Raw genomic sequence first — 23266 nt, 5'->3', positions numbered from 1 at the left:
TTAATTGGAGAGTACCAGTACCAGTATCAGAAGCAAGTAGGTACTAAGATATTGGTACTTGCTCTTCTATTTTTTCCATTGTTAGCACTGTTAAAAAAATACAATGAATGGAGGGTAGTACAAGCACCTCCGTTTGAGGGCTGCCAGAATAACCCGCGATAAGATTGTTCTCTTATTTACCAGGTCCGATTTTAGCTCTTCATTTTCAGTTTATTAACAACATTTGACGCCTAAGTTAATGGTTTTGTTGCCAAACAACACGCAGATTTGCGCTTAAGAGAAAATATTCATTAAACTAAGAAGGTAGCAAAAGCAGAAAAGTGTCTTTCCAGGATCAACCGTCTTTCCCAGTCCCCAACAATATATAGATAAGCAGGTCATCTTTTTGGTTGGAAATACTTTAAACCAATCCTCTCAAAAGGAAGTGGGAGATGTAATGTTAAATCTTCCGAGGTGACTCAGAGGATGGCAGAGTCGAACGGCTGATGTTGTGAGCTGAAAAGTCGTCGAAGCTAGTGCCAGCTCGAATGCCGTCTCAAACAAGAATTAATTATTCAGTTGAGCAGAAAACACAGCTCTTTGCTCATAGATAATTCATTAGCTGTTGTAGCAGAAGGGATTACACAATTATGGTTCACTGCACGAAAGCATGTTTTGCAAATAGGTGTGATGATTAAATTATTATCATCGTGAGTAACGCCACCTTTGTAACCGTAATTAAAAATACGTGCAAACAATAACCTGTTATGAAAGGGGAAGCGTAGAACCTGTAGGAATAGTGTGCGAGTCAAAAATTAAACATACACGAAGATCATCGGTTGACAAACGTCAAACGCAGACACACTCTCAGTCATGAAAAGCAGGAGAGTAGTAGGAAGGGATACCTTTAATCATCATATTAAAAGTGACAGTTATCCCGCCCCCCGGATATGACGTCATTTCCGGTGGCTGGGACTTCCGGTGTCCCTGAAAGCCCTCCCCGGAAGTGACGTGTGTGCATGGGGGTGTCAAGTGGGATGTGCCCTCATGGTGTCACGTATTAGCCCCCCTTTTTTTTTTTATATATTTTTTTTAAATGTTATATAAGGAGCTGGTTAAACCGCGAACCAGGGCTGAAACAGTTTGGCAAGGTGCCATGAAGAGATACAATCCGATCGCAAGAAAAGCCGCCTCCTCAGGGGCCCTGAACACTATTGGTAGATATTACCGGACCCTAGCCCCTCTTACGATGGATGAGAATGCACAACAGGGTGTCCCTGCCACCCAAGATACCGATGTTACCGGTTTTGAAGAGGAACTTTGCTATCGGCTTGAAAAGCTCAACCTCAAGGATGTGTCGACCCAGATATCCCCTATTAAGGGGGCCGACAGCGACAGCAATGCCTCGAAAGATGAATTAAGTGTTGCATCTTACTTCATAGACATTGGAGATGTTGAAGAATGTGTAGCACCACCGAATTCGCCCATCTATGAAGACATGGGTGTCCAGGAGGACCCAGAGTCAGAGGCCGTTATTGTACAGCCATCAGGTGTAAGCTCCGGCGATGTTTCTACCCCAATGGACCTCTGCGACTCCCAGGATTTCAGAGGAGCCTCTGAGTGTGATGCGAATATGGAGGTTGGTAATGACATTTTTTTTTTTTTTTTTATTTTATGCCTGTATACTCTAATGTCATACATTTAACTAATAATGTGCCTTGTGCTTTCTGTTTGAACCCTAGAACGTAGCTGAAGAAAGAGAGCCTCTAGAAGGGTCAACTCCAAAGGTTAACGCCGTACATTTTTACTGCTTATGCTGTTCCAGACAGTCTGGAAGTATTACAAGCCAGAACAAAGAGCCTCGTAAGAAATGTGTCTGCACCTACACTAGCAGCGATTTTGAAAAGGAAGCTCCGGGCGTACCCTGGGCCACCATATGTCCAGTTAAAGGTTTTGCAGCGGCCGCTGTGAACGCATGTGTTAAACGGGATTATTATGATCTTTGTTACGGGCATAAAATTAATGAGCCTCAACAGGAGGCTCATGAATGTTTATACGATGCATACACAGCAAGAATAATTCGCCACATTTGTAGTCGGATAGACCCTAACCGGGTATATAAGTTGTTAAGGGTTGTGTATGGGCTGTCTGCTGTGAAGAAAGGTGTCCACAGTGATATGATTAAGGTCTTGGCTGCGGCTGTCAATGAGATCCGATACGCTGCTGAGCCCTGCTCAAAACTCGACCGCATGCATGGGATGTGTCTCCACTTTGACATAAGTATGTTAGAAAGGGTTATAGAAAGACGAATGTGTGACATTTATTATAAAAACAGAAGAATGATGTCTTTAGCCCCACGAAAGCTGTTTTAAAAAAAATAAATAAATAAATAAAATAAATAAATAAATGTTTAAAAAAAAAAAAAAAAAAAAAAAGTAGACCATAAATGTGTTACTTAACGCTCCATACTTACTCACTTTTAGGCGGGGAATCCGGGTATAGAGATGCAAGATGTCTATGAGTTACACCCGGGCTACATCTGTATCGGGAGATTGATTTTTGTGCTGGTTAAAGAAAGAATAGCTGAAATACATCCTGTGACTCTGCGGTATCTGAACATTTCGGAACCTTCGGCCTTGATGCAATGTAGCAGTCATGTGTGTATCGCCAAGTGGTGTATCAATGGACGGCTAAGCGCATCTGTTAAATGCCGGACATCGGACAAAGATCACAATCGAGAGTTAAGACTTTCACCTGAGACGGGGATACACGAGGCTTTGGAGAACATGACTGAAGATTATCTCACAGATAAAGGTTCTGAATGGTCCTGGCTAGAACTGTATGAACTGTTGAATTCTGTCAGTATCCTGAGTGTTCAGAGTTATAGGCGTGGGGAGCGGGAAGTCATGTCTAGAGCTATTGAGAGTATAGCTATAAAAATATCAAAGTTTGTGGCGCTTAGGGTTTGTAAAAGGACATGCTCTGAGTAACATGTGTAGGGGTGGGGGTGTTGTACTATGTATACGATTGTAAAAAGACCACAGCAGTCCAGCGTTATGACATCTATAAGCTATGTAGCACAAAATGTCAAATACACGTTGGTTGTGTAGCCCAGCCGCACTTTTATGTTTTTCATGTTTAATAAAATGACCTTACACAAAACAGGCGTCTTTCATTTCGTGGTGTTGGTGGGAGACAGCATGACGGATGCGGATTTAAGGAAGATTTATTACGATAAACATGGGGTTGGAAGTTTCGGAGGCTCCGAAGCTCTATTTAGAAGGGCTCGAGCTGAAAATGAATCTGTAAAACGTGCCAGTGTGAAGACTTGGTTAGCGGGGGAAGAGGCTTATTCGCTGCACAAACCTGCCAGGAGACGCTTTAAGAGGAGGGCCACCGTTGTTAACGCACAGCTCGATTATCAGTGGCAGGCCGACATAATCAGTCTTCAAGATCTAGCAAAACATAACGATGGCGCCATGTATATATTAACCGTCATAGATGTCTTGTCCAAGTACGCCTATGCAGAGGCATTAAACGATAAAAGTGGTACCAGCGTTACATCTGCTTTTAAAGACATCTTCGCTAGCGGGCGTGTGCCCCAGAAACTACAAACAGACGCAGGAAAGGAATTTTTAAACAAACATTTCCAAAAATTATTAGACCAGAACGCTGTTCAACATTTTGTAACGCACACAGAGGTAAAGGCTGCTGTTGTAGAGCGTTTTAACCGTACTTTAAAGTCGAAGATGTGGCGATATTTCACCGCCAACAACACCTACAGATACGTGGATGTTCTAAAGGCTTTTATAGATGTTTATAACGCCACCTACCACAGGACAATCAAAATGGCCCCTGTTAAGGTAACAAGGGATAATTCGTTAACGGTGTGGAGAACGGTGTACGGTGGGCGTCTCACGCCGAAGGTCAAGAAACCAAATTTAAAAGAAGGGGATCATGTCAGGGTTTCAAAGTTGAAGGGGGTCTTCACCAAAGGCTACCAGCAAACATTCAGCGATGAGATATTCATAGTGGAAAGTGTGCAGCATAAAGAAGGGATATATATTTACAGGTTAAAAGACTACGCTGGGGAAGAGGTATCGGGTGTCTTTTACACCGAAGAGTTGCAAAAGGTGCCCTACGATCCGAACAGGGTGTACAGGGTTGAAAAGGTTCTAAAAAGGAAAGGGAGCGGTGCCCGGAGACAGGCGTTGGTCAAATGGTGTGGGTGGCCCGAGAAATTTAACAGTTGGGTCCTGTCCCGCTCATTGCACGGTGTGTGAGGTCAAGCTGTAAGCGCATGATGGAGAACTCCCCTTTTTATATCACGCTGCCATCCAATGCTTCGAAGGACATGTTCCCAGACAATCAGATTTCGAGTTATATGGTGAAACTTGCAAAACCAGTGGATTTGAAAGGCCCGTGGGAGGTGGCACTAACGGAAATACAGTACCCTAGAACTTGGAATACCTTTACAAAGGCCGATGTTAAATTTCATATAAAGCGCCCTCAGGATACCCTGACCTTTCACCTGTCTTTCCCACACGGCTATTACCCCACCGTAGCGACGGTAGTCGAGGCCATCAACAAATCTATAGACAGCATCGAGACGTATGCGAATATATATCTGGTATTGGATTACGTTAGAAGAAAAGTGTTTCTTAAAGCCCCAGAGCTCAGTACTGTGTTTAAATGTAGTGGTAAATTACAACGGGTTTTAGGGACCGTACAACATCAGCAAAGGCAGGTGGATCCAGACCCTACATGTCCCGATATTAACGGAGGATTTTATACACTCTACGTTTATAGCGATATTGTAGAGCCGCAGAGGGTCGGGGACAGTTATTCACCATTGTTGAGGTGGGTCCCTGTGCAGGGCGAAAATAACACGATGGTTAATATACAACATCACAAACTCGACTATGTTGCAATTTCTAAAAACCATTTTGACACTATAACCATCATGGTGTACAACGATCAGTCGGAGCCGGTTGCCTTTAAATACGGGAAAGTTATTGTCAAGCTTCATTTAAGGCCCCGGCGCGAAGGTGACTATTAGACAGCTGCAATGGTCATCATGAAAACCTACGGGGATCCCTCTATGTACAGGGACTATTATAGAGTTCAGGCGGGGTATGGGGGCCCCCAGCCCTACTTTCAAGGGGCTCCGGTTATGTATGGGGCGGGATTGGGTGGTTTCTTCCGGAGCATGTTTAGGAGAGCCATGCCCTTTTTGAGAAGAGGGTTCGAAATTGCAAAACCTCATGTTAAAGCGGCTGCTACAAACATCGCCCAGGATGTTGTGGGTAGTGTAACGTCTGCGGTAGCCGAACGCATGAATAGACAGCCCCAAGAAGGAGCGGGGTTGCTGTATAAAGCGCATGGTGGTGTTAAAAGGAAGCGCAGGGCTTCGAGGCGTAGGGGTCCACCAAGGCCCTATAAGAAGCGCCGGACTACTTCAAAAGGCCCTCACAAAAGAAGAGCCGTAAGACGGAAGAGATCGACCAGGAAGAAGAGAACTCGTTCTAGTGCGAATATTTTTTAAAACATCGATCATGGCCTTCGTACACTGTGCATCGGGTGAATGCGCCAAATCTGAGTTAGATCTGTTTTCTCTCAAACCCACACAGGCAAGCATTGAAAACAGTTTTTTCATGGAAGTGTCGCCGATGGCAGCTCTGACACCCCTTGCACCGATAGAGATTTATGTGTCGGGGTCCATGAATATGTACCTTGATCTCAACAACACTCTCCTGCACCTCGTCTGTAAAATAACCAAAGCGAACGGTGACAACATCGAGGATGATGCTAGAGTGGCCCCGATAGCCTACCCCATCGCAACAATGTTTAATCAAGTGGACATTAACCAAGGCGATCGCCTTGTCACACAGAGTGATAACATGTATGCCTACAGGGCCTACATAGAGAGTATTCTAAATTATAGTTGCGATGCGCTGGACACACATCTTTCAGCGGGGCTCTTCTACCGAGATACCGAAGCGCATTTGGAGACCACGGCTTTGGACGGGGACAATGAGGGATTTAAAAAAAGAGCCCGCTTCGTCGCCGGCAGTAGGCATTTTGACCTCCTAGGGCGCGTACATTCAGACCTTTTCTTCCAAGACAAACTGTTAGTCAACGGTATCAATCTTAAGATCAAACTCAATCGTAACAAAGACGCTTTCTGTCTCATCAGCCGTTATGCAGAGCAGTATAAATTGGTTATATTGTCAGCGAGCCTGTTTGTAAAGAGAGTGAAAGTGTCCCCAAGTGTCAGACTGGCCCATGCTGAAGCTTTACAATTATCGAACGCCAAGTATGCCATTGAAAGAGTTGCTCTGAAGATATTCAGCATCCCCGCCGGAACCCGATTAACGCAGCAGCAGAATCTATTTCTGGGGCAATTACCGAAACTCTTCATCATAGGGTTTGTGGACAATACCGCTTTTAGTGGCGTCTACAACTCAAACCCTTTCAACTTCAAACACTATGATATCAACTATGCTGCTCGGGTTCACGAGGGCGCCGTGATCCCCGCAAAACCTTTCACGCCGAATTTTGGAACATCAAATTTTGTCCGGGAATATCTAGGACTGGTCTCGATAACGGGGAAACAGCTGAGGGACTCTGGAGTAGTTGTTTCAAGAGAAGGGTATGCTGCCGGCTACACTCTGTTTGCGTTCGACCTGACGCCTGACATGGAAGACGGCGACCATTACAACCTGATCAAAAACGGAAATCTAAAAGCGGAAATACGTTTTACACAGGCGCTGGCGGCCAATGTGAACATGGTTGTGTTTTCGGTATTCAACAGCATTATCCAGGTCAACCACGCCCGTCAGCTTATGTTTGACTACCATTGAAAGAGTGTAAAATACAAAAATAACATTTTTTTTTTTTTTTTAAATATATAAAATGGACACTACAGAGATACAGGACTTCTTAAGTAGACATAAACATGCTAAGAAATACGCGATGGACTACCTGAAAAGATAGGTCCAGAAAGGCCCCGCACCCTCGTCTTTAACACCGATCCCCATTACAGGGGTGGTGCACATTGGGCGGCTCTGTTTCTGGATGTGGACAAGGTTATAGTGTTTGATAGTTTAGCCGAATTCCCTGAGCATAGTATTTATACAAAGCCGATATTCAAATATGTAAAAAAAGCATCACCCACTGTTGTGTATAATAAACTTCGGGTACAGGATCCTATGGCTATCACATGTGGGGAACATTGTATATACTTTACAGTATTAGCAAAATGTCGGAAGGTATAACGTTTAGAAATGTTTTAAATCTGTACTCAGACGATCTAGTAAACAACGATGATGTTTTTATGAAATATGTGAATGAAAACTCCAGGACAATGTCGCACGTTGTTAAAGCAGAATATGGTCTTTGTCAAAAGTGTAAGGTACTGTAAAGCTGTTATTTGTACTTATGTGTGCCTAAAATAAAAAACATCTTAGACATGCTTTCATCCTTGGCATTTTTTTTTTTTTTTTAAGTCACACTGCGCACATTTTCAAAGCATTTATAAACAAAAAAGATGGCAGACTACTGATGAAAATTTAAAAGTGTTTATTACAAGCATGTTTCAACACTAACATTTACAAGGTTAAACATATAAAATGAAGCACAGTTTTTCGAACCGTAAAAACTTTTAACAAAAACTGTACAGGTGTGCAAAATTAGAGCGGTAGCCAGGTGTTCATTTTGAATAGTCTCTTTTTAGGCTCCATAGGAAGAGCAGCACTGTTCCGAACGGGTGTTAGTTGTGGAAAGAAAGGTGATGTCGATATAGCGGGGCTCCTTGTAAAAACAGCTGGGGCCGGATCTTTAATCTTTCAAGCTTACGGCGATTCTCTGCATTACCGATAATCGTGGAGGGAATGTTGAGTTCCGCAGCTGCACTTAGGAACTGCTCCCAGCCTCTAGGAGCGTCTTGTGTCGATAGGGTTTTACCGTGTGTGAGACCCCGGACCAGATCATACATATGGGAACCAGCAACCGGCTGCCCTTTGTAAACGAATTCACCCCGGTCGTTCCAGGTGGTCAAATCTTTAGTAGTAGTCATTTTACTGAGCAGCATTTGAGCAGCCCCTCTATATTTCTGACTGATATTTTTTAAAAGGTCTAAGACAAAGGCATCAGTTGTGGGGCCTATGTCTTGAGACGCCGTAGAGGGTCCTGGCTGCTGTTCAGCATCTGGGGTATACAGCGTCAGTTTGTTTTTTTCAGAGGTTAGCTGCTTGTAGTATTGTAGAAAGTTTTGAAGGGCTCCTGAGTAAAGCCCTGCTTTGTCGTGCTGTTTTAAATCAGTTCGGTTCAAAATGGCTTTGATTTCAGCATCGAGACGCTGCGTTTCGTTTTTGCGTATGTCCCAGACATCCGTGTTAGAAGGGCCAAGATGTTCCAGCTGTTGCTGTGGTACGAGGTACATTTTGTGGGCGTGCTCCATCAGGACCTCGACAGTAACCCTGTGATTAGGGGTATAGCTATACCTAACAGCGACCCTATAAAGCCTCCTGACTGTTTGAACAGTTTTCTTTTGGAAAGGAGCGGTGCCCTCTTATTGCTGAGCTTCTTAATAATGTGGCGCTTCTTCTTCAGAACGCGGAACTGGCTCGTTGATATCGGGACATTACCTTTTAGGGTGTTTAGGGCTATTTCTGAAATGGCGGCCACTAAGTCGTCCGAGGCAGCGCAAAGGATTGCTTTTCTTTTAGAGGGGCTGGCTGTGATCAACATTTTTAGAAGGCCTAAATTACGCCGCAACCTCGCAGACATTGTGGGGTCCTTATATTACAAGGTTTAGAGTGTAAATGTTATAAACATCTTTTTACTTGTTCTTTTTATAGGTTTTGGGCATTGTTTTAGGCGTGTAGGCGACTGGGAAATCAGGTGGTAGCATGCCGGCTCGTAGTCTGTAGTCTTCAAGAGTGTTGGGTTTCAAATCCACCAGCAAGTAACCACGGGGTTTTGCTGTAGCATCGTTAAAGGCCTCCATGAAAAACGGGGTGTTTCTGGGGTACATTTGTTTAGCTATAATTGAGATCTGAAGTTTGACTCTGGGGTTTTTAAATAAGACCAGGTATGAGGCGTTGAGAGTTATGGACCGGCTGCTCTTGCCCTTGTAAAACAGGTTCTGCACTATATAGCATATGCTCAGATTACGGTGGTGTGAATATTACGTAAAAGCCCGCTCAATCTCGGGGTGGTCCCCGCCTTCACGCATGAGGTCATCCACCACGACCATGTTTACAAGTTGTTTTGGTAGCAAATCATCGTCGTTGAGACTATCGGGGATACCCTCTATAAACCGAATGTGGGGGAACTTTAGGGTGAGCTCTGTGTAAAGATCCTGCCAGCATGAATAAAGCCACACAATGTTGTTAGGGGTCTGAGATAAAACACCGGGAGCATTTTCTAGCAGTTTCTTTATAAAAAAACTTTTACCGCTATTGGAGGGACCTGCTAAAACGCAGGAGAATGGGTGTTGTAGTCTAGTGTCCATGTCTGGGTGGAGTTCGAGCCTCTAATGTCTTTTAGTAACCGTAAGGCAGTGTTTTATAGTCCGATGTGAGGACCCGTTTGTCAAACACTACTCTTAAGGTTTTATACATAGGTTGGGTTGTAATTTCCCATTTTTTCTTGGACCTGACAATGCTCGGGTGGTTTACAACAATGGCTTTGCTATTTTTGTGATCGCTCGAGGCGGAGTATTCGTGCACCAGACCCTTCAGACTGTCAAAGTTTATTTTAATCGTATTGTTGACGTTTAAAGTGATACCTTTGACTTTCATGCAAACCTTGTTGTTTGAGGTCTTATAACTGTACGTCTTAGGGCCTGATGAGGTAAATTCCTGTATATACTCCCCCTTTTCGAGGTCGCTGGTCAAATCCCCTAGATAATCACCCAGCGGAGGATCTTCATCACCCTCTTTACTCACAAAGATAACCGAGTCAGTGTCATGGTACAAACACCGTTCCTGAAGCTTGTCCAGCAAACTGTAAAGCTCTAGCCTGGCGTGAGCGGTTGTGAAGCAGGCTATAAAGATGTTTATATTGTTACACGTTGTGGGGTACTCTTTGGCGTATTTCCAGCATAGAACGGCCATCTCGTCGTCAATAAATTCACAACTGGATATGTCATAAACCGGTGTGAATATGTACTTAAAAAGCTCATCTGGATCTGTGACGATGGATGTGTTTGACAAATTGGTAAGTTGTGCGAACTTTCCCCACAAGGAATTGAGACAGAGCTTAGCTAGCTGACGGCGGGCGGGTTTAACCTTAATGAACGCAGGTCTCAGTTTAATACCCTTGCGAGCTTTGTAATCAGCGATATACTTTTTCTTTGAGGGCTCATCGACACACCATTCTGGATACCCCGAGGCCTCCTGCTTGTCTCTGAGAAACAAGATGATGTACTCAGAAAAGAGCTGGGTTGTTGTGTTTGGAAAATGCCAGACTTCCAGGATTTTACCTAGGCGATACCCTTTCTCTAGGGCCGTCTGCACCTCGATGGTACACCATGTCCCTTCCAGCACCCTCTGCTCATCACTATGCAGACATTTGCTAAGCTGTTTACTTTCAGCGCAGGTACGGCATAGGGGGAACATTAGCTTACCCTCGACTCTATAAGGGAGCACCGGAAAGTAAAGTTTCCACAGTGGGTGAATCTGACACTTAATGATTCCAAAGTACTCTTTGAGAGGTTTAAAGTTCCGGTATATGATTGTAGGATGGCCCATAGGGTACAACTTCACCTTGTTCACAAACGGATACAGACTTGTGAAGTCGTAGTAATGTATTTTCTAACCAGGGCCAGCTACACGGTACAATTGAATGGCGTTTGAACGACCACCGAATAAGGCGTCACGGGGTTCCAGCGGTGAAGGTAACTGCTGGCTCCTAATAAAAGTGCTCAGTTCACCATCTTTCGATAGCTCAGTTACCCAATCATGTTCCCATAGAGTTCTCAAAACAAACCCACAACTCTCAATATACTGCGCCTTCGCCATAGTCCTGCGGTGCAGATGTTCAAACGTGGTTCCCTGCAGTCTATTAAACTCATGGGGCTTGTAACACTGAGGGCAGCCATGGTAAAAACACCGGTTGAACTCAAAGGCCGTTGGTACACCGTTAATTAATGCATACCTGTCTAGATAGTAGCGACCCAGCCGGTATTCGCCACCCTGCAAAGCGTGCTGAATGAAGATGCTCTCACTCGCAGAGACGTACATGAGCCACTGAATAGAGGGGGTGGAGTAACGTTTCTGCTTGCCGTTATAGAGGTCAGGTGGTACTAAGGCGATAGTTCCAGGCAATAAAAACATGTGTTAATAAATAGACATGCACATTGAAGCCAGAGTAATGTTTTGAAATGGGTCCAGGTATACAGTTATTTTTTCTTGACTCTTGAGTGATTCGGTTTCAACAAACAGGACCCGCTTTGTCATCGCCACCACAATATCTCTGAAAAGGTTGCATGCTTTTCACAATATCATAACATCCGCCTGACAGTATGCTTTCAATTCAGTTTGAAAATGAAACCATTTTTCACGGTTTTCATCGTACCACTGTAGAAAACTCTCTTTTTCAGAGGGCATCGCAACCATAACTGTCGGGCGGAGGCATAGGGCCGCTGTAATTCTGATTAGCCCAGGTGTTAAAAAAGTGAGGGAAATAACCTTTACAGCCTTCAAACCCAAAGGCTTTTGGCAGTTTGCTCAACTTCATGGGCAGAAAATTCAAGGTGTCTATGAACCTAATGTCAAAAGGTACAACCTTAAGCAGCATTAGTTTGGAACCTTGGGTTATGAGACTAATGGGCAGCTTTTCATGTATCAGGTCACGGATAATGAAGAATGAGTCATATGCTTTGGAGTTGTGAGCCAGAAATGTATAATCCTGGTATCGAGGTTGCATGAACATGATGAGGAAATCATTCACGCATGACCGTCCTTCAAACTCCCAGCTCTCATCACCTGTTAGATGGTGGGCGTAAATATAGTTTGGCTGGTGCACACCCGTCTCTTGCGTACACTCTATATCAAATACGATATAGTCTTCTGTTTTTTTCTGGTAGTGACTTCTGAGCATGTAACACTCATGTGTTGTTCCGGCTATAAAAGCAGCGGTACACCTAGGGCATACCATGCCTTTACATTTGTGGTCGACAGGTTTGTAGCGACCGCATGTCCCACAGTCGGCTTTAAGAACACATTGGGCTAGGCCGGTGTGCGTGATTAGCAGTCTTGCGACCGACAAAACAGCTTACACTTTGTGCAGTTCACTTTCTGAGCATTGTCATTGACACAACCGTCCCTCTGACACAATTTACAGTGAAATTCACACTGGTGTTTGGTCCGATTGTTGTATATATGATCGCAATGCTCGCACACATACTTGGCCCCTAGAAAACCCTTCAGGTTCAAGACACCATAAAAGTGGTTTTCATGATGCAACACATACACGGTCTTGTTTTTCACACCTTCATTGGTAGTGAAGTACTTCCAAGAACCGGCATGGTATAGAACTTTAACCGTCACAGCAAAGTGATTCTCAAAAAGGCTCAGATCCCCAAAACCGACCATTTTGTCAGTCGGTAGCTGAAGTGCCTCATGTGCCGCTACAGCCATCGACATAATGACGGCGTCTGGGGTAGAGCGGTCCATCAATAAGCCCGCAATGCTTGCGGCCAGACACATGTTGGTAGCTCCGGTATTAAAATCGAGCAACCACCGAGATTTCTTGCCAATGATTTTACTGTACATAACGCTCTTTAAGGCTCTGGAAGCACCACCCTCGCGACCCCTAACAACGAGGGCGATGATTCTAAAGGACCCGTACGTCAATAATTCAGCCTTGCTCTGTAAAAGTTTAGATAGGTTTTCTAAAAACGTTACAGCGTCAAACACATCCCGAGATGACCGTCTGGTGAACAGGGGACTATTGAGACCCTGTCCCTGAAAACGCATCTGAAAGAAATCATTAGGACCCACATCGTGTAACAATCGTTCGATTAGCGCTTGCACAGCCTGATGTATAGCTATAATGCCATGATCTGAGGAGTGTAGGCGATCTAGGTTAACAAACCTAAACTCCTCATAGTGCTCTGTAGCGTTAAACCGCTCTACAACTCGACTATACCGTCTCACACTTTCCATAAATACTGGTTCTGAAGCCTCAGTTTGAGAATTACTGGTTGTTGGAGAGCTCACAGGGGTATGGTTAGATGTAGATGTGTTTTTAGACCTTCTGGTAACGCAGAGTATGGCTTTCTTTAACTTTTTTATTACAACCTTGCGTTTTCTAGAGCTACCAAGCCACTTTGGCTTCTTATGGGCCCATCTGGCTTTTGGTAACTGTCCCCCGCCGATCTGAACAATATTTGTGTTGTTTACAAATGGTGACACTGACCCTACACCTACTTCGGATGGGGCTCCTTCAGACTGCTTAAGGCTGAGACGGCTCGGACGGTCACCCCCAGAGGGTCTGTAAAGACCATCAGCACCTCCTAACTCTATATTTTGAGGTCTTATGGGTGTTGGTTTTGGGGGTTGACATGACCTCTGACTATTGAGCGCTTGTAAAACTCTTAGAGCTCTACTAAGCAGGTGCTGTGGCTTCTTTTCATATTTAGACCTACGGCCCATTGTACTGGTAAATGTAGCTCTAACATTCCCCGTGTATGTACGCGCGCCTAGTCATGATGGTATGTTACCCATGGCTATAACTGTTGAAGCGCAAGTTTGGGCCATTGTGTTTCTACACCGAGCCATCAGCTGTTTTAAAGCCTTTATGCTACCTCTGGATGCCCCTATATTACCGTCGTTCTTACACAGTTTTAAAGTTTTTAGAGGGAGCTGGTATTTTAATTGTCTGAACGACTGGTGGATTTCTTTAATGTAGCTGTCTAGAACTTTAGTACGGTTTGAAAGGTTGGTTTCAAGGCCCGTACTTATGACATTAGAGGTATGATTGCCAACTCCCTGAGCCACCCCGGTTATAGGACAATGGCTGGCGTTATCACCACCACTCACTGTTGATGGACCAGAGCGGGACGTAAAAACAGGGTTCCAGTGTGAACTCCCAGGAGTTTGAGAGTCCTGATCATCGCTCAAGGGTGTTCCAAAACTCTGATTTTGCGTTCCGCTACACCATATACTGCTGTCGGGGTATATTGATGAAGAGGGTGAAGACCACTGCGCACAGGCACTTGGCGAAGGACTGGTGGGGTCGTATGCCCCCGGGGGTGTATCAGGGGACATCAGACATGGGGAGGTTAAATGTTTATCGCCATAACGGGTGGCCGCTGATGTAGAGGCAGTGTTGTGGCTGGGTGCTACTGATTGAGACCCTACTGATTGTAACCCTGAGGGGATCATCTTAGAAGTATCACATGGGGATGCCGGGGCTTCAGAACTTTGGGTAGTACCAGCTAGAGCCTTAAGTAGTTCTATACAGTGGGAGTAGGGATCCTCTGCAGGGTGATCATTTTCCAAGGAAGGGTCATATAACACGGAGGGGATAGTTGTACACCCTGTAGGGGTTAGGGTGTGGCCAGACACCCCGGTATTAGAACTCTGGGCCCTAGGTGGAGCCGGCTGTACCTTAACAGAATTTTTAAAAGACAGGTCTAAAGGCCCAGATTGCAGCTCAGGGGTCTGGAACTTCTTCCTACGACTCTTTAAGGACAGCCAGTTTATTTTAGGACTGCTGCACTGTTTTGGGGACCCTCCAGAGACCTCACACGGTACAAACAGTTGGGCGTTTGGTGTTGTACGATCGATAATGTCTGTTTGTCCAAGCCCCATCCCCGGGATAGTTGTTGCAGAAGTGTTCGCGGTACTAGGCATTCCCTTTATGACGGTTGGTGTGGTGCCGTTAAGAGTTGTACCTGGACCATGATCGGTGGCTGTAGAGAGGTTGCAGGGTGGGTCTTGATGTTCGGGTTGGTTCACGTGTACCGATGACGCGGTGGGGTTTTGAGCAGTCCCAGTGCAGACCTTTAAAGACGACATCCGCTGCTTAGGCTGAGGGCCAGCGTCTCCGGAGCTCTGGTGTGATGATTCTAGGATGTAAAGATAGCAAAATACATATTAGGGTTAGTTATAGCTGCTATACCGGTGGGTGTGAAAGACGTTTAGACACGCTAAGGACAGTATACATCAGACTCTACATTTTCTAAAAATCACCTTGGGTTTTTCGGCTTGAGGGGCCCTTCTTAATAGGCGGGCCGTCCTTAGAACCAGGGGACTTCCTTTTGCGGGGCTGGCTTTTAAGCTTTGCATCCAAATTCCGGATCGCTTCATCCATAGGGACCCCTCGGGATAAAAAACATAAAAAATAATGTTACACATACAAGATAATACATAGACTATACGAACTCACTAAGATGACCAAATATAGGTCTGATTGTAGGGTTTGTTAGGTTTTCAGAGGGGGTTACAAAAAGAACCCTAATATTTACCTGCAGAAACGTTATCCTGTGACAAGGTGTTTGACCCATCTTGAACATGAAGGATTTGTTGGAGAGAGGCAAGCGCACACCTGAGTTCGGCATCATAACCTATGCAAACACATGGGTTCCCATTAGCAGTAAAATAAAAATAACATTCCTGACAACGTCGTTCAGAACGACCCAGGGCCTGTAACTCATCTTGCTGCACGGTCTCCATTTCCACATGGGGTTCCCCAGACTCTTGACAGTCCTGTGTACAAGAGAGACAGATTTACCTTTAAGCACCCCACAATTCATCTTCTAGGTCAGAACCCTTCATAAAAGCACAGCAAGTGTTGAAATTATTTTATTTTCTTTTTTTTTTTTATAAATTTGAGAAAAAAAAATATATATATATATATATATATATATATATATATACATATATATATATATATATCAAGATTCAAATTGTTGAATCCCTAGGTTCTGTAAGTATAAATACATATTGACAACTGTAAAAAACTTTTCTCAAAAACTATACACGGTTTAATAAACAAATTCCACATGGTGGCGCTCTTGCATAATACGAGCTCTAAGATTGTCTCTATAAGACATAGCCAGGAAACCGGATCCTAGGAGCCATGCCTGGTTTTCACCTTAGCTGAACAAGGCTGTGAACCATGTGTGGGGGCGGAGCTCAGTCTAAACTCCAATGTGGATGCAACATGTGTGAGGTCCTGGGTTTTTCAGGGCAACAAAATCAGATCCAATGCCATCCTGAACTACGGTGAGTGGTGTGGGGTACTTGAGGGGTCTGAGGCTCCCTACCAGGGATAGTTATTTTTTAATCATTATTATCTTTTATTTATTCCAACAGCTTTTTTTTTTTTTTTTATTTATGTGATTTTCTATTTTTAAAATGTTCTAGACTTCAGGGTCTCCTAAACCCCTTGTCACACTTGCAACATTTTTTTTTATTTTTAAAAGCAGGCCCCAAGGAGACCTGGGGTCTCTGAGCCCTGTGCTCAGGGCCCTCATATTTGTATTTTTTTTAAAAAAAATGCTGCCCTAAGGGACCCTGGGAGCCCCAACCCCAAGGCCCCCAAAACACTATTCATTTTTTTTTTATTATTTATTTATATATATATATATATATATGTAAGGGCCCCTAGGGCCCTAGCGCGTGTGGTCAGGGCCCCACAGGCGCTGGCCACACGCCATTACTCCCTTTTCTTTTTTTTTTTTTTTTTAAAAACAAACACCGCACTATGGCGGCTAGCACCGACACACCTAGGCCTCGTTGAAACACACGCGGCATTCTCTGTAATTAAACCTCACGGGGCGGCTCTCAGAAGCCGCTGGGGGATTCCCCAGCGGCTTCTGAGAGCCGCCTTGTTGAAACCCTGAGGCGCGGGTCTCCATGGCCGCAGAAGCCCGGAGACCCGCGTTATCATGATAGCGGATCTCTCTGCTCAGAGGCAGAGAGATCCGTTATCTTGATAACGCGGGTCTCCGGGCTTCTACGGCCTCGGAGCCCCGCGTTATAGCTAAGGCTAAAGCGGCTCTCAGACCCTCGGGGTCTGAGACCCGCTTTAGCCTTAGCTATAACGCGGCTCTCAGACCCTCGAGGGTCTGCGTGTAAGGCTGCAAACCTTAACAACGCGCCTCCCTAGAGTGCCGGCCGGCTCTGGGGAGACGCGTTATTAACGTTTTCAGCCTTACTCTCAAACCCACGAGGGTCTGAGAGTAAGGCTGAAAACGTTAATAACGCGTCTCCCCAGAACCGACCGGCACTCTAGGGAGGCGCGTTATTAAGGTTTCAAAGCTGCTCTCAGACCCCCAGGGGGCCTGAGAGCAGGCGGAAAACCTTAATAACGGACCTCCCCAGAGTGCAGGATGGCTCTGGGGAGGCGCGTTGTTAAAGCTTTCCGAGCTGCTCTCAGACCCCCTGGGGGCCTGAGAGCAGCTCGGAAAGCTTAATAACGGGCCTTCCCTGAGCTGTCCTGTACTCTGGGGAGGCCCGTTGTTAACTTTTTCCAAGCTGCTCTCAGAGCCCCTAGGGGTTCTGAGAGCAGCTCGGAAAACTTAATAACGGGCCTTCCCTGAGTGCAGGGCGGTTCTGAGGAGGCCCGTTGTTAACTTTTACCAATTTGTTCTCAGAACCCCTAGGGGCTCTGAGAGCAGCTTGGAAAAAGTTAATAACGGGCCTCCCCAGAGTACAGGACAGCTCTGGAGAGCTTTGGGGGTGCAAGGTTATTCATTTTAGAGCTCTGCATCCAGCAACGCGGGTCTGAGAGTAAGGCTGAAAACGTTAATAACGCGTCTCCCCAGAGCCGACCGGCACTCTAGGGAGGCGCGTTATTAAGGTTTCAAAGCTGCTATCAGACCCCCAGGGGGCCTGAGAGCAGGCGGAAAACCTTAATAACGGACCACCCCAGAGGGCAGGATGGCTCTGGGGAGGCGCGTTGTTAAAGCTTTCCGAGCTGCTCTCAGACCCCCTGGGGGCCTGAGAGCAGCTCGGAAAGCTTAATAACGGGCCTTCCCTGAGCTGTCCTGTACTCTGGGAGGCCCGTTGTTAACTTTTTCCAAGCTGCTCTCAGAGCCCCTAGGGGTTCTGAGAGCAGCTCGGAAAACTTAATAACGGGCCTTCCCTGAGTGCAGGGCGGTTCTGAGGAGGCCCGTTGTTAACTTTTACCGATTTGTTCTCAGAACCCCTAGGGGCTCTGAGAGCAGCTTGGAAAAAGTTAATAACGGGCCTCCCCAGAGTACAGGACAGCTCTGGAGAGCTTTGGGGGTGCAAGGTTATTCATTTTAGAGCTCTGCATCCAGCAACGCTGATAGCTGAGTTCTAAAATGAATAACCTTGCACCCCCAAAGCTCTCCGTCTAAATACCCTACAGCAGCCATTACATGTGAGAACCCAGAATTCTGTGGCCCTACAATAAATACACATAAAAAAATAAATAAAAATAAAATAAAAATACATACAGATCCCCCAACAACCCTGTAAAAATTAAACCCTTGCGCCACCACAAATACAGTCAGATACACAGCCCCTGAACCATGATGTACATAATAAGCCCACCATACAGCCCTCAAAATAAGTGCAACCCCACAAAAATACCGGCCCAGACATAGCACAAGACCCCACAAGTACCAATTAAGCATGGCCCGCAGCCCCCAAAATAAGTGCAGACCCCCAAAAATACACGCCCATACACAACCCCTGAAACATCAAGTACAATTTAAACCATGGCACCACTTCAGAAAACAAGTGCCGCCCATCAAAACTACATACAAATGCATAACCCCAGAACCCATAAATACAAATTAAGCATGGCCATGAGCCCCCAAAATAAGTGCACACCCTCAAAAAAATACATGTCCATACATAGCCCCAGAACCACCATGTACACCCCACATCACAAGTGCGCTCGCGCTGAAATACATGCCTATACATAACACATTACCCCACAAGTACCAATTAAACAACCCCGACCCACAAAACAAGTGCAGACTTTAAAAAATACCTACAGATACACAGCCCCAGAACCACCATGTACAAATTAAGCACTACCAATACACCCCATAGAGTCCGAGCGCTCACGCTAATAAAATACAGACAAATACAGAGCACATGACTCCACTAGAGCCAATTAAACAATACCAACCCACAAAATAAGTGCAGATTTTCAAAAATACATGCCCATACACAGGCCCAGAACCAGCATGTACAAATCACGCAGTACCAACACAATCCCCAAAATAAGTGCGACCCCGTAAAATACCTACAAGTACATAGCACAAGCCCCTACAAGTACCAATTAAACAAAACCATCCCATAAAGTAATTACAGTATCTCAAAAATACACTAATAGCTTTTAAATTTGTATTTGTTTTTATTTATTTTTTAAAAGCAGGCATTTTACATATCTATGTATAGTTAAACAGGTTGGGGGCTAATGTCATTGTTAAACTTTAGTAAAACACAAACACACACCACACTGTTACAGACCTTAAGTAGAAGATGTTCAGCATCACCAGTCTGAGCTCTGCCCTTCATGTTTCCAGCCATGATGTCCTGATACAGCCCTGCTTGCCACAAATGTCAATATGTAGTTCAGAAAAAAGAGGTCTGTGAAGGTGGGGGGTTCTTACACCATGCTCACCGTGGTAATTATGCCTGTGCTCTATAATTGGTGGGACCTGGAAATAGACATCTGTTATAGGTTAGCAATACTTGGCCTTTGATGTGTTTCAACTTCTAATTACTGGGTCAGTTTTCTAATTTAATCCCCTCTGTGACCCCTGGAAAGAATGTAGGCCCACCTCTGTTTTAGATTAGCCATGCCACAACAACCTCTGTTGTGTTTCAAACTTTTAATTACTGGGTCAGTTTCTAATTTAGCCCCCATCTGTGTCCCTGGAAAGAATGTAGGCCCACCTCTGTTTTAGATTAGCCATACCACAACAACCTCTGTTGTGTTTCAAACTTTTAATTACTGGGTCAGTTTCTAATTTAGCCCCCACGGTGTCCCAGGGAAAGAATGTAGGCCCACATCTGTTTTAGATTTGCCATGCCCATCATCCTCTGTTGTGTTTCAAACTTTTAATTACTGGGTCAGTTTCTAATTTAGCCCCCACGGTGTCCCATGGAAAGAATGTAGGCCCACATCTGTTTTAGATTTGCCATGCCCATCATCCTCTGTTGTGTTTCAAACTTTTAATTACTGGGCCAGTTTCTAATTTAGACCCCACTGTGTCCCAGGGAAAGAATGTAGGCACACATCTGTTTTAGATTTGCCATGCCCATCATCCTCTGTTGTGTTTCAAACTTTTAATTACTGGGCCAGTTTCTAATTTAGACCCCACTGTGTCCCTGGGAAAGAATGTAGGCACACATCTGTTTTAGATTTGCCATGCCCATCATCCTCTGTTGTGTTTCAAACTTTTAATTACATGGCCAGTTTCTAATTTAGACCCCACTGTGTCCCTGGGAAACCCTATAGGCACACAGCTGTTTTAGATTTACCTCTCTAAATTGATAGGCTGGCTCTAACAAAAGCAGCATTTGACCATTCCCACTTTTTTGGATTAGCCAACAGTGTGGAGGTTTGACCAGACCGCCCACTTTGCAGCCCTATGCAGAGGCACCCTAACAGCCACTTGGGCATGAATGTCTGACATGTCCAGACCTGTCCCTCTCAAGCTCTGAAACCACGTGCACATCACTAAGTCATACTTTTTACACATCTCATAGGCCAAAACCCATGGCCTAGGACCCAGACACAGGGCTAACACGTGACACCATGAGGGCACATCCCACTTGACACCCCCATGCACACACGTCACTTCCGGAGAGGGCTTTCAGGGACACCGGAAGTCCCAGCCACCGGAAATGACGTCATATCCAGGGGGCGGGATAACTGTCACTTTTAATATGATGATTAAAGGTATCCCTTCCTACTACTCAGGAGCCCAAGTCGTTAATGGACATGCTTTAAAACGCGTGACATCACAGATCGTAGAATATCACGCTTTTGCCCGATTTCCAGTCTTTGTTCGAACCATCAATATACGAAGAACTGAACTGTACTCAATTTACGAACTTTGCTTAGCAGCTCTTTTACCTGTTAATATAACAATGCATGTTTTGTGATCCCTGTGTTAGATTTATTTTTGCTCATCAGTTTTCTGATGCACTTGATTCTCACTGACAAGTAGGCAAATTTATGTGGCAATGTAACCCTTGATCTAATGGATCTAAAGTATTCAGCGATCTTGACTTTGACGCAGATCACCTTCTGGTATTAACTATTCTCTATTCATTATCGTTAAAGAAATGTCGGGCCTACAGATCAGCAAAGCACAAGGCAGCAGGGGCGTAACACAGGCCCTTGTAGCCCCGGGTCCAACAACCCTTCAGGTGCCCTCCATTCCGCCCAAGGACAGTGAATACCTGGGAGATATAGGAGGCTCAGGACCCCCTCCTTACATTCTGTAAGGGGCCCCATCCTTTTCCTTAATGTCCACTGCATGGCCGGCCACATGCTAGACCTTCGTCTTTGAGACTGTTAAAACCTCTGAAGATCTAGGGATTTAACCAACTCCTTTGGTGGACATTTCACAATACATTTTTCTATTAGTGTACATCCAGGTCCTTATTTGTCTTTAAGCTCCCTTGGCGGGATAGATGTTGGTTCAGCCCTGGAGGAAAGTTAAAGGCAGCAATCATTAGCTCACTCCTGGAGTCAAAGGGAACATCTGCTCACTTGACAGGCTACATGAAAATGTTCTCCCTCTTACCTGGATTAAGCACTGGCTCTTCATAAACCGGATGTTGAGTGCTAGAAATCCCATCTCTTTTACGCCAAATCTGCCTCTTTATGTGCCGACATAAACCTGACCCTTAAGTTCTCTCGTATAACATTTTGTTTTTGTAACAGATTTCCCGTTCTTTCAAGTACAACGTTTGTGTTACAACTGTGTCAGAGTCTCAGCAACGACCTAGCATTTTGTGTTAGAAAGAGTATCCGTCAAATGTATGCTTTCACCAAAGCAATGCCTTTTCCTTCAGACCCTTTCACTGCGCTTTCAGCATCTGATGTTTTGTCATTTAAGGCCTTGTCTCATCTAATTATGTAGGAAGCAATGTTAGGCTTGACCTCTCTTGGCTTCCTTCTGGTTGGCCAGATAATCCAGTACCGGGTCCATTTTGGAGCTCTTGCTGCAGCTTTTGTTCTAGTGACATCTACAATAAATAATTGTCTTTGAGAGAGCGTATTTAATATTACATATTATAGACGTGAAATGGTTATGTCTAACAATGCTGTACTAAATAAAACATTCATTAAAGTGTATTCACAAATATGGAGAATCATTAATATGTATAAACTAATGTCAACTGTAAGAAATAATCGTTTATAGTTTGCCTAACGGAGTACATTAAAACGTATAGAACTGCATTCATTGGAACTCGTATATCTTAAGTTAGCATGAGCCAAGCAGAAGCTGTGTAGCTCTCATATTAAAAGCGTATTTTTCCTGTCTCTTCAGTGTGCGGACTTGCAAAAGACCATGACCCAGCTATTGTTCTTTCTGTATTAGTTTGAAACATGGGGACATTTTCCCATCCGCATGCTAGCATCTTTTAGTATAAAATGATGTGCTTCGAAACATTTGTAGATACTTCCAAGGACAATGGGACGAGGGAAAGAGAACTTTTAACCTGAGACGTGTGCCAAGAAGATGAAGTAACCCCGGATATGCCACCTACGAAAAGCCGATTATGAAGACCAATCAGAAGACCAAACAATATCGAGAGATGACAAATGCATTACTTAATGTATAATTTGATAGGTTAACAATGATGGGGTGTATTGACTAACCAATAGAATTTTGGGGGAATGAATTACTAGAAAGGGATAAAAACCCATGACACAGGAAATAATTATTCACTAGGTAGGGAATGATATTGATTGCATCCCGAAACTCTGTCACACTATTTTGTGACTTGAGGTTTAGACAAACCATCCTTGCCCATATTACTGTCCCTTACACTTTTCTCTTTACGAGGAGAGTGTCTTGCCTCTAACTTAGATAGACTGATAGCGATCTGACTGATGTCCTGAAGACGAAGACTGATCCTGAATGCTGACTTAATCAGAGGAGGGTAATTATAAAATTGCTAATGAAAACTCATTTGCCTTTCTTTCTAGGTACCAACTGCTGTATGTTTTATTAGAGACCGTAGTTAGATGTTTTCCAAATTGGTGTTCAAAATTGTTTTGCATGACGCCCAACATGCTAATGCTAATTAGAGGTTAGACGAGG

The sequence above is a fragment of the Pleurodeles waltl genome, chromosome 5 (assembly GCF_031143425.1).
Source record: "Pleurodeles waltl isolate 20211129_DDA chromosome 5, aPleWal1.hap1.20221129, whole genome shotgun sequence".
Lineage (NCBI taxonomy): Eukaryota > Metazoa > Chordata > Amphibia > Caudata > Salamandridae > Pleurodeles > Pleurodeles waltl.
This window is presented reverse-complemented; position numbering follows the sequence as displayed.